At 35.6% G+C, this 12740-nt stretch overlaps 1 pseudogene; it reads right to left on the reverse strand.

The window, feature by feature from the left end:
* Positions 1 to 334: 334 nt before the first annotated feature.
* On the reverse strand, positions 335 to 1661 carry LOC129036220 (zinc finger protein 736-like; annotated as a pseudogene).
* Positions 1662 to 12740: the final 11079 nt, after the last annotated feature.

The following is a 12740-nucleotide window of genomic DNA, read 5'->3' on the forward strand; positions in this document are numbered from 1 at the left end:
TAAAACAGGTCTGATCTCCACTCCTAGGATTCCTGAGTCAGTAAATCTGGAATGAATCTCAGTAATCTGCATTTCTAACAAGTTCCCAGGTGATGCTGGGATGCTGGCTTGGTGTCCACACTTGGAAAACTGCTAGTCTATTGGACAGAATGACTTCAAATAAAGGAGTAGCGGAGGCCAGATAAGTAATACACAAGCCGGAGACTGACCACAGTCCACACACCCCAAGCTGAAAAGCAGCTTTCATAGACAGAGAACAACATATGCAGCTTCCATTTATTGAGTACTTACTGGAGGCAGGCATTGTATTAAAAGCTCTACACAACTATCCTATTTAATGTTGCTTCTCTCTAGTATGAATTTGCTAACGTCTAATGAGGTGTGAGAACCAGCTCAGTGCTTTGCCACATTCTCCACATTTGCAGGGTTTCTCTCCAGTGTGAATTCTCTCATGATTAGTAAGGTCTGAGAAGCACTTAAAGGTTTTGCCACATTCTTCACATTTGTAAGGTCTCTTTTCCATATGAATTCTCTTGTGGTTAATAAGGGTTGAAGGGCAGGTAAAGGCTTTGCCACAATCTTCACTGACGTAGGGTTTATCTACAGTATGAATTTTCTTATGTTTACTAAGGGCTGAGAACCACTTAAAAGCTTTTCCAAGTTCATTACATAGGGTTTATCTCCAGTATAAATTATCTTATGTTTGGCAAGGTCTGAGAACTACCTACAGGCTTTGTTACATTCTTCACATTTGTAGGGTTTCTCTCCAGTATGAATTCTTTTATGAATAGTAAGGTCTGAGAAGCACTTAAAGGCTTTGCCACATTCTTCACATTTGTAGCATCTGTCTCCAGTATGATTTCTCTAGTGTTTAAGAAGGGTTGAGGAGCAGGTAACAGTTTTGTCACATTTTTCACATTTGTAGGGTTTCTCTCCCATGTGAACTCTATATTTAGTAAGGTTGGAGAACTTTTTAAAGGCTTTGCCACATTATTCACACTTGTAGCATCTCTCTGCAGTATGAATTCTCTTATGTCTAGTAAAATCTGAGAACAACCTACAGTCTTTGCCACATTCTTCACATTTGTAGCATTTCTCTGCTAAAAATTTTATGTTCAGTGAAGATTGAGCACAACTCAAAAGCTTTGCCACATTTATTACATTGACAGGTTTTGCTGTGGGTAGTTGACAAACATTGATAAAGGCCATTATAACTACTTTTCTGCTCCCTTGCAATTACCCACACTTTGGTAGTCTTTCTTTAAATGTAAATTACTAAGGTCACAGCTTCTATATTTTCTCAGAATCACTTTTTTAAATGAATCTTTTATGTTGTGCTCTGGCATTATCCCTGCAGTAAAATGAAAAGAGCCAGCTGGGTGTTTGGCTACTGTCTCCTGTCTCTTCAAATTTCAGCACTCTTTTCTTTGCTCCAGACAGGTAATCAAGTCTGGCTTAAAGATAGCAAGACCCAAGGAGACCAGGTTTCTGTATTTCTCTAACATCACATCCCTATACAAATGTTGCTGAGCAGAGTCCAGGAATTCTCACTCTTCTGGGGAGAATTCCATGGCCACATCCCTGAATGTTAACACTCCCACTTCCTGGCCTCCAGATGTTCTGCCGTCCTCCCTATGGATCTCCCAGTACCTGCAGGTCATGGGATAACAGGTGCTATGATAGAGTCACCAAGGAGCTCCTGCAGTGGAGATGGGAACTGGGCTCAGAGCCTGGGAGCTAGGAGACAAAGCACTTCTATTTCTTTATTAAACTTCTCATTGTGATCATGCATTGTTTTCCTAATTTCATTTAGTTGTCTCTGCATTTTCTTGCGTCTCTTTGAGTTTGAGATGATTATTTTGAATTCTTTTTCTGGCAATGTATATAACTCCATTTCCTTGAGGTCAGTTATTAAACTTTTATTAGTTTCCTTTGGTGGTGTCATGTTTGCCTTAATCTTTGTTATCCATGTAGCCTTGCATAAATATCTGTGTATTTGAAGAAGCAAACTTCTCTTAGAGACCTATAGACTAGTTTCAACATGTTAAAGTACTTCCCTCTAAGGTCTCTGGGCTGATGAAATTGACTCTGGGGTTGTAGTTGAATGGGGTTAAATCCAGGTATTGTGGCTGATGCTGGGTCTACAGTGGAGACCACAGTTGGTTGGCCTATTCTTAGGGGCCCTAGTGAGTGTGGGTCCTACCTTGTCACTGGGTGGGCTATACTGTCTTCAGGACCTTGGTCTTTGGGGCTTGCCCTAGGATGAGTGTCCTCTTCAGAGTTCAGACATTAGGCCTGTTACCAGGTATGCCATGGCATTTTATGAGTCTCTGGAAGGACATCCCTTGGGTAATTAGTTGAATTCCTGAGTTGTCCATACTACTCCAGTCCATGGCTGAGATGAGCTACAACTGAGACACAGGGTTGTTTCAGGTCCACAACTGACACTGAGATTTTTCAGGCCTGTCTTCAGGGGATAGGCATGTCTCCCAGTGGGTCCCTGGGTAGACAGGCCTGTTCTTAGACTGTAGTTGAGAGGGGATGCAGGTAATTTATAGGGATGTTTCAATATCCACAGTGTTACTGAGGTCAGGGTGTCAGCCTGAAGGAGCACTAGTGAATTTGCTTTTTTCCAGGTCTCTAGAAGGCCAAACTAGTCTTAGTTCTCAGACAAGAGGGCCAGTGCCAAGATCCAGGGGTGCTTAATGAATCACTGAGGGACAGAGCTTGGCAAGGCTGCCACAGAGACTCAGATAAGTTCATATCCTGACAGAATACTGGCTGGGTAGAACTGCTTCCAGACAACAGCTTTGGGGGGCTGAAACCAAGCTTCAAAGATAAGTCAGAATCTGCCATGGGACTCATGTTGGCAAGCTAACTCAGTGGCAACTGCCAACGAGACACCCAGCAGTTCCCTGTATGAGCAGAATTGCTCCAACATAACAGAGAGGCTGGAACTGACAAGGCCTTTTCCAAAACTTCTGTTTTGAATATTGTCCTGATCTGTCTCCCAGGAGTTCCCTGTGTATGCAAGGTAACTCTGAGTTGCAGCAAAGGGATGCTGGATCTGAGACAGGTCTCCTTTAGGGTGTGCTGTGGGATGAAGGTTACCAAGCCTGTCCAGTTGGCATAGATAGGCACGTCTCCCAGAAGTTCCCTGTGCTTTTGTGATAGCTCTCTGACTAGCAAGAGGGCTCGAGCTGAGACTAGGCCCCTTCAGGATCTGCCGTGGGACAGAGGCTGGCAAGCCTGTCCCAGTTGCACAGATGGGTCCTTATATAAGCAATACTAAGCTGAGACTGCTGCAGAGTGGGGCTAGAGCCTAGTTACAAAAATAATTTTCAAGTCAACTGCCAAGACCAATATTGATGAACCCATGAGCCTTTCTGCCGAGGAACTATTGTGACTCCTTTTGGAATCCTTGGTAACATTTGGTAGCAGACTCAAGGTCAAACTAGACTCTAGACAAACCCTTCAGGAAACGGGGGTGTTTCCAGGTTTGAATCCAGAAACACAGTTAATGTATCTATCACCTGGATGTGGGTCCTCACTCTCAAAATGACCCCCCTACGTCTTGGACTCCATGAGGGTTTCACAACCTGCAGCCTAAATACTAAAGCTTCCACAAAGAGACTTTGGACGGTGGAAGAATGCAGAATTCTCGTTGTCGTGTGGTAATATAAGCAGCTGATCTCCTGTTCTGCCACCTTGCTAACATCATTTCAACAATGCCATTAAAAAAAAAAAGACAAAAGCCATATAATTCCAGCCCCACAGCATTTGCTACTTTAATCAGATATTTTGAATAAAACTAATTAAATATTTGCCAGAAAATTTCCTTCATATGGATTGAATGCACATAAGGAAATGTTTAAAACAATTGTTTTAAGCATGAAAAATTGATATTTAGACAATTAATGCATCTATTTGACGGACCTGGAGCAGTTACTGTGTGCTGCTAAGGTTTCTACCTCTAGATGCAAGAAAGGGTACCCTTGTGCTTTCTGTTTGTCTAGTTGTGGCAAGATTGAATAGAAAAATACAGGGAATAAATATGGAAAGAGAATTTCTGCAACTCAGGAATAACCTTGTAAACAATGAAGAGCCTGTTTTACTCCAAAGGATAACCTAAAATTTGAGTTTATGTGCGAAGTGTTGGAAAATGTCCCCTACCACCCACACCTGGTAGATTATAACAAAACTAATTAAAAGCAAGCCAGGGAAGGAAGGGAAAAAGGGAAGGAGGGAGGGATCAGGTGGGAGGGATGGAGGCAGAAAGGAAGAAAAGAAAACGAAAGAGACTTCCAGTTTAAGATATTACATTAGAGATAATATGTCAATTACGGTATTATCAGGCCATATACAATAGACAAAAATTGACCTAACATCAATATTTCTCCAATTTTAAATAATTTAAAAACTAGGACTCATGCATATGCCATGAGTCTCAAGCTTAGTGTTTGCTTTAAGAAAGCATTCAATAAATGATTTTCCTGTACCAAAATCTCCCTGTATCTTTATCCATCCATCATATTTATCCATTTTGAGGGGTTTTTTTTTTGACAGTACAGATCTTAGTCATCTTTGAAGAAGAACACATCCATCGCCTTATCTTTGTTGCTCACAGACTACCTCTTGAACTCCTGTCCTACTCACCGGATGTATTAAAATGTTAATGTATATTCTCCACTACTATTTTGTTATCACTTTATCCATGATTATTTGTGGTAATCTCATCTTATTAAACATGTTGGGTAGCATGATAGGAATCTTGGAATCTTTTTTCCCAAGCATACCATTTCTAACTACTTCAAAGGAGATACTTCAGGGCTAGTGTTCAATGAGATGCTTTTACTAGCCAATTCAAATCCATTTTAAAATACATGTTTTCTATGAAAACTTCACAAACTAGTTTTAATAAACTTACATAAGCCTATTATTCAAAATCATTCATATTTTTATTAAGTTGATGGAATATCAGTTCTAGTTTATTAACATGCTCTCTGAGATCAACTAGTTTCACTCACCTACGTATTGTAATTTATTTCTTTAGTACTACACTAAATTTACTAAACCTCATAAAATGCTCTGAGCTTCTTAAAGAAGCCTTAACTACAAATTATATAGCTAAAACCCAGCAAATTATAATTACATTTGAAAGACAATTTTAGCTTTGCATTAATCAAATATGCTTTATAAAGATTTTTTTTGAAAAACAGCATTATAGAAAAGAGGAAATCAAAATCTCTCAAACACATGTGAAAAATATTTCTACTCATTTAGGAATCCAAGAAATGCAAATTAAAACTCAATTAGATTTCATTTAAAAACTACCAGATTAACATTTAAACAAATCAGAAAATGCCAATTGTAGGTGAAAACATAGATAAAATATGTACAAACTAGTACATTTGAGGACATTAGGTAGAACATTTTAAGTTATTTGTATTCTGTAATGTATCAATTCAATTTTATGTGTATGTAATCCAGAATAGTATTTGCTCATGTGTACCAGAAGACATGTACAAAAGTATTCTTAGCAGTTTTTTTTTTTCAAATTCGTCTACCTGGTTATGTTCACCAAGCTTAGGATGAGTAAATTTTGTTATAGTCAAGCAACATAAAAATGTAGATTATAAAAACAAATAGTGGTATTCAACAACATGAAATTACCTTACAATGTATAGCACAAGACGCAAGGTACATAATTATGCATAGTATGGGTTAAAACCAAGCAAACCAAAGCAGTGTTTGGAAATGGTGAATGCATATTAAAATAAAAAATATAAGGGAAATATTATCACAGAGATGAGAGTGATTATTTCTGCAGAAAGTAATATTTGGGAGAGGGACACACAGAAGATTCAAGGGCACTAGAAATGTTCTCCTTTTTCTCAAGGTGATAGTTACATGGATTTTTATCAATGCTTAACTAAGCTACACATATATTTTATTTTTTCTTGTGTGCATATAATACTTCTCAGAATAGTAAAAATCAATCTAACTCCCATTTTACATAACACAATATAGAACAAAAAAAGTCAGGGGAGATTGGAATGAAATCAAAACAAAATTAAGACTACAGAGAAAAAAATCATTGCTTTTTTCCCAGGATCTCAATAAAACATCTGTTAGCTAAATATTGCTTGGTTTAGTTCAAATTTATAAAAGGCTTAACAAATGAGATTGACTTCTGTAATAAAGAGACAAGATACCTTAGTAGCCACAGCACAGACAATTTAATTCGGTTTCATTAAGATTTTGATTATATTGGCATATATAGTTATATAATGTGGCATATGATACTCAGACTATCAAGCTAGTAGATGACTTCAGTATTGACTATGGCTTTTGGAAATTAGGTGATTCGTGATTTAAAAGAAAATAGAAATAGAGTAAAAGAAACTGGAAAAGAAGTAAAGGAGCACTTGGAAAATTTCTGTGCAGTCATTGTAAGATATTAATCTTTGCCAATTTTTTTCTATGACTTACGTTATGTTCTAATTCTTTTAAATGAGTAGACATTGCATAGGTGTTCAAATACTCTTTTTTATACTATCCATAAAAGGCTTTAAAAAATATTATTATTCCTGGAGCCCAAATTACTGATAATCTTTTCTGTGTATTAGTTTTATAGGTGTTGCTCCATAGATAATGAGTGCCTACCAACCAAACAAAGGCTTCCTTAGAAATCCATGAATGATTCATTCCTAAATGAAGAAACAATTTATCTTTAAAATACTGTAAATAAGATTCAAAGTGACATTTAAGTCAATTTGTCTTTTATACTTGTTATAAGCCACTGCAATTTGTAAATTTCCTGTGGAATAACTATATCTAAAGGAAGAAGTCATTATACTTTAAACCTTTTGCAAAGCATCAATTGAGAAAAAGTGTGTTCTTCATGTAGCACATGTAATCCATATCCTACATACACTTAGAGCAAATAATACATGTTAGTATACGTGAGCTGTGGTAATTTTTTTTCTATAAGTTAAATTCATGCTATCTATCTTAATCAGAAAAATGTTCTATTACAACATGCACACACACAGAAAGATATTATTCAACTATACGGTGGAATGAATAATGCAAATAGTCTCATGTAAAAGACACTTATAAATGCCAAATAAAAGCATTATAAATACCCTCTTAATTGCCTGAATGAGCTCACAAGAGAGTAACAGAAATCTCCACGGATCAAAAATGAAGAAGCTAAAAATTAAAATGGTTAGTTGAAAGTGAACTTGTGTCTAAACTGGGAATTTGCACTAATCTATGTATTCTAGAATTTTGATCTTGATGATTGGATATAGAAATTGAGGGCTTGGTAGGAGTGGGGCGTGAGGAGTCCATAAAAAGTCAAAAAACAGAACTGAAACTGAGATGCCAGAAAAATGCCAGAAGAGGGATATCATAAGCAAAAAATGTTTGCCTATTGTGAGCTCCAGATGGAGAATATCTACCCATGCAATTACAACCAAAGATCTGCTTTTTCATGAGTTTATTGTCTATATTTATATTTTGAGGATCCTTGGGATGTCAAGCAGGAACAAAGGCAACTTAGCAGTAAAATGATTGTACAAAATTCCTACATATAAAGCATATCAAATATTGATACACAGTATAAAATAAGTCCAGACAAAAGAAAATATGATACAACAAAGGAAAATGAGAAGCCTTAGACACCCAGCATCTTTGGATAATGGAATATTTGGATATAGAATATAAAATATATATCAAAAAATTTAGTGGAATAAAGATAAAAATAAAAATGTAAAAAGGAAGAAAAGATGAGAAACAAGCCCCCCCAAAACAAATAGGCATATTATTTAAATTATCAAAAATAACCTCTGGAAATTACAAACAGGATTATTCAAATCATACATGCAATGGATAGATTAAATAGCTTAGGTAGAGATAATGGAAACATTAGTAAACTCAAACATGCATCAGAAGAGATTACCTAGACTGGCACAGGTAGAAGAAATTTGAAAATTTTGAAAAAGTGAAATTAAAAATCATAGAATATAGGCAGAGAAAAGAAAGAAATGGCATCCAAATAGGAAGAGAGAAAGTCAAAGTATCTCTGTTTGCAGATGACATAATTCTATAACTAGAAAACCTTATAGTCTTGGACCAAAAGCTCTGTCAGCTGATAAAAAACTTCAGCAAAATTTCAGGATACAAAATCAATGCACAAATATCACTGACATTCCTCTATACCAACAACAGCCAAGCCAAGAGCCAAACCAAAAAGGCAATCCTATTCACAATTGCCACAAAAAGTATAAACTACCTAGGAATACAGCTAACCATGGAGGTGAAAGATCTCTGTAATGAGAATTATAAAACACTCCTCAAAGAAATCAGAGAAGACACAAACAGATGGAAAACATCCCATGCTCATGGATAGGAAGAATCAATATCATTAAAATGGTCATACTGCCCAAAGCAATGTACAGATTCAATACTATTTATATAAAATTAACAGTGCCATTTTTCACAGAACTATGAAAAAACACTAAAAACTCATACGGAATCAAAAAAAAGAGCCCAAATAGCCAAGGCAATCCTAGGCAAAAACAAACAAACAAACAAAAAAACAGAGGCATTACATTACCTGACTTCAACTTATATTATAGGGCTACAGTAATGAAAACAGCATGATACTAGCACTAAAACTGGCACCTAGACCAATGAAACAGAACAGAGAGCCCAGAAATAAGGCCGCACACCTACCACCATCTGGTCTTCCACAAAATTGAACAAAAGTAATGGGGAAAAGACTCCCTGTTCAGTAAATGGTGCTGGGAAATTGAAGACGGACCTCTTCCTTATACCATACACAAAAATAAATTGAAGATGGATTAAAGACTTAAATATAAATCCCAAAACTATAAAAATCCTGGAAGACAACCTAGGCAGTACCTGGACATAGAAATTGGCAAAGATTTTATGATAAGACCCCAAAAGCAAGCACAACAAAAGCAACAATTGACAAATGGGATATAATTAAACTTAAAAGCCTCTGCATTTCAAAAGAAACTATCAACAGAGTAAATAGTCAACCTGCAGAATGGGAGAAAATTTTTGCAAACTATGCATCTGACAAAGGTCTAATATCCAGCATCTATAAGAAACTTAAATTTATAAGGAAAAAAAATAAAATGTGAGCAAAGGACATGAACAGACACTTTTCAAAAGAAGACACACATGCAAACAATAAGCATATAAAAAAAGCTGAATATCACTGATCATTAGAGAAATGCAAATCAAAACCACAATGAGATATCATCTCACACCAGTTTGAAAGACTATTATTTAAAAGCTAAAAAATAACAGATGCTGGTGAGGTTGTAGAGAAAAAGGAACACTTAATTCACTGTTGGTAGGAGAGCAAATTAGCCTAAACATTGTGGATTCCTCATTGGCGATTCCTCAAAGAGCTGAAAGCTGAACTCCATTCAACCCAGCAATCCCATTACTGGGTATTTACCAAGAGAAATACAAATCATTCTACCATAAAGACACATGCACAGGTATGTTCATTGCAGCCCTATTCACAATAGCAAAAACATGGAATCGACCTACATGTCTGTCAATGGGAGAATGAATAATGAAAATGTGGTACATATACACTATGAAATACTATGCATCCATAAAGAAGAATGAAATCATGTCTTTATCAGAAATATGGATGGAACTGGAGGCTATTATCCTTAGCAAACTAATGCAAGAACAGAAAACCAAATACTGCATATTCTCACTTATAAGTGGGAGCTAAATGATGAGAACTTATGAACACAAAGAAGGAAACAACAGACACTGGTATCTATTTCAGGGTGGAAGGTGGGAGGAGGGAGAGGAGCAGAAAAGATAACTATTGGGTACTGGACTTAATACCTGAGTGATGAAGTAATCTACACAAGAAACCCCTGTCAAACGAGTTTACCTGTATAACAAACCTTCACATGTATCCCTGAACCTAAAAGTTTTTTTTTTAAGAAAAGAATACTAATAGTAGTTTCAGAAAAATGAACAAAAAAATGAAGAGACAGTATTTAAAAAGAATAATAATTTTCCAGATATATCATTATCTTCCAGATGGAAAATAATGATATCTAATATATAAAAAAGTACAATGAATACCTAACAAACATTTATATGAATGGAAATAAAACTTCAAAGAAGTACCAAAGACAAAAACAAGATTTTAAATCAGCCACAACGGAAAGGTAGTTTAAGCAGAAATGTGTGATGATTCGATTGGCAGAAGACTATCAGTAACAAAAATAGACAATAACAAGAATAGTGGAAAAAAATTCTTAATAATGCAGAAAAACTATAACTGCCCATCCAGAATTTTATACCCATTTAATATTCTTTAAGAATAAAAAGTTAAATGGTAGTAATTCAGATAGTGATTGAAAGTTAATTAACCCTTACTAAATAAATGTTCAAAGTATTTGCTTCATAAGAAATGTAAACTAAAATAAAAAAGAGAAGAATCGAAATATAAAAATGAATGGTGAGGAAACGTATTGGTAAATATGAATTCAATCTAAAAATATTAAATATAGAATGCAAACAATATCCAAAAATGTTGGGAATGGTATGTAATAGTAAGTAAAATATTAGAGAAAACATGTAAGAAAGAAACAGTTCTTAGAAATTCCACTGTTCAGGCTGGGCATGGTGGCTCATGCCTGTAATCCCAGCACTTTGGGAGGCCGAGGTGGACGGATCATTTGAGGTCAGGAGTTCAAGACCAGCCTGGCCAATATGGCAAAACCTCGTCTCTACTAAAAGCACAAAAATTATCTGGGTGTGATGGTGCACACCAGTAAGCCCAGCTACTCGGGAGGCTGAGGCAAGAGAATCGCTTGAACTCGGGAGGCTGAGGCAAGAGAATCACTTGAACTCTGGAGGCAGAGGTTGCAGTGAGCCGAGATCCTGCCACCGCACTCCAGCCTGGGCGACAGAGTGAGTCGCCATCTCAAAAAAAAAGAAATTCCAATGTTCGAGGGCCTCCCATACTTTTTGAGATTAATGGAACCACTGGTGAATTTAGATATGTAGATAGATACACACATAAACACGCACACATATATAAAATGTAAGTGTGTTAAGCATAAATACCTACAATTTTAAAAAATTGATTACATAGTTTAAATACCATCAGAAGAGATTTAAAAAAAAAAAAGAATACAAAATCATTAAACCCAAAGAGGGCAGTAAAGGATATTAAGAACATTAAGAACAAAAGCAGGGTCATAGGATGCTATAAAATATAGTTGTTTTGTTTTTCCTTTTCCTTTTTTTTTTCTTTTGGTTGGAGACACAGGGTCTCACCTTGTCACCCAGGCTGGAGTGCATGGCGCCATCTCGGCTCACTACAATCTCTCCCTCTGGCTCAAGGGATCTTTCCACCTCAGCTTCCCAAGTAGATGGGACCACAGAAGTGTGCCACCACACCCAGCTAATTGTTAGTATATTTGTAGAGAGGGGGTTTCTCCATTTTGCCCTGGTTGGTCTTGAACTCTTGAGCTGAAGAGATCCACCTGCCTCAGCCTCCCAAAATGCTGGGATTACAGCTATCAGCCACTGTGCTTAGCCCTAAATAAAGTTTTGATAATACATTAAAAGGATTCATAATTGTGATAAATGCAAATGGTTTACAGTTGCTAGTTAAAAGGCAAAAATCAGAATTAAAAAGAAACCAGCATTTTGCTATTTGTAAACATAAACCATAATGTCAAAGACTGACTGAAACTAAATAGACAAAAGAAAATTATGCTAATTAAATAGTGATGAAGCCAAGTGGTACAGCCAGATTAATACTAGACAAAGTATAATTTTAGGTAGAATCATCACATTATAATAACATACATAATTTGGGGCACTCGTTACAAATGTTATTAGCATATGATGTCCTTTGAATCTCTTTCTTGATTTCTTGATATATGTAACTAATGTAGTTTCAAAATACATAAAGAAAAAAATAGACATAATTCAATAAGATATTGATAAATTAGGCATCAAGCTCACTAGTATCAAATAAATAAATGCAATTGGCCACATACTAAAAATTAAAACAAGACTCAGTGATTATTAAGGACTTGTTTTACAGACCACATTTTGCTATCAAAATTCCATTAAGTTAAAAATGTATAACAAGATAACTGGGAAAAATATTTTCAAAAGCAAACATGAAAAATAATAGAATAATTTGTGGTTCAAAGTAAAATAATGTAATTGGAGAATTCACCACGATTTTAATTTTTATAAAACAAACGAAACTGTTAGCAAACTAGGAATAGATGTCAGTTTTCCAAATTTAATTGCACATATCTTCCAAAAATCCATCAGTAAACAGTCACAACCTGATTAAAGTGTTCTTTTAAAATCAGGAGTGAAAAGACATGGTTGGATGTTTTCATTACTATTATTCAATATTTTATTTGAGGACCTATCCAGTGCAAAAAGGACAAGGAAAAGGAATAAAAATAATAAAGTATAGAAAAAACCTCTAATTATTTACAGATATTTTTAGAAAATAATTAGACTCCATAGACAAATTATTGGAATTCATTAGGTCACTGTGCAACAAATTGTATCATTGTTATGCAAATAAATTATTGGCCAATAAACCAGAAACAAAAATAGAGGCAATATAATAGATGAAAAATAGCATTTAGAAAAGAAGTGGAAATATTAATTTTTTATGAATATCTAAA

The sequence above is a fragment of the Pongo pygmaeus genome, chromosome 4, assembly GCF_028885625.2.
Source record: "Pongo pygmaeus isolate AG05252 chromosome 4, NHGRI_mPonPyg2-v2.0_pri, whole genome shotgun sequence".
In the NCBI taxonomy this organism is placed as follows: domain Eukaryota; kingdom Metazoa; phylum Chordata; class Mammalia; order Primates; family Hominidae; genus Pongo; species Pongo pygmaeus.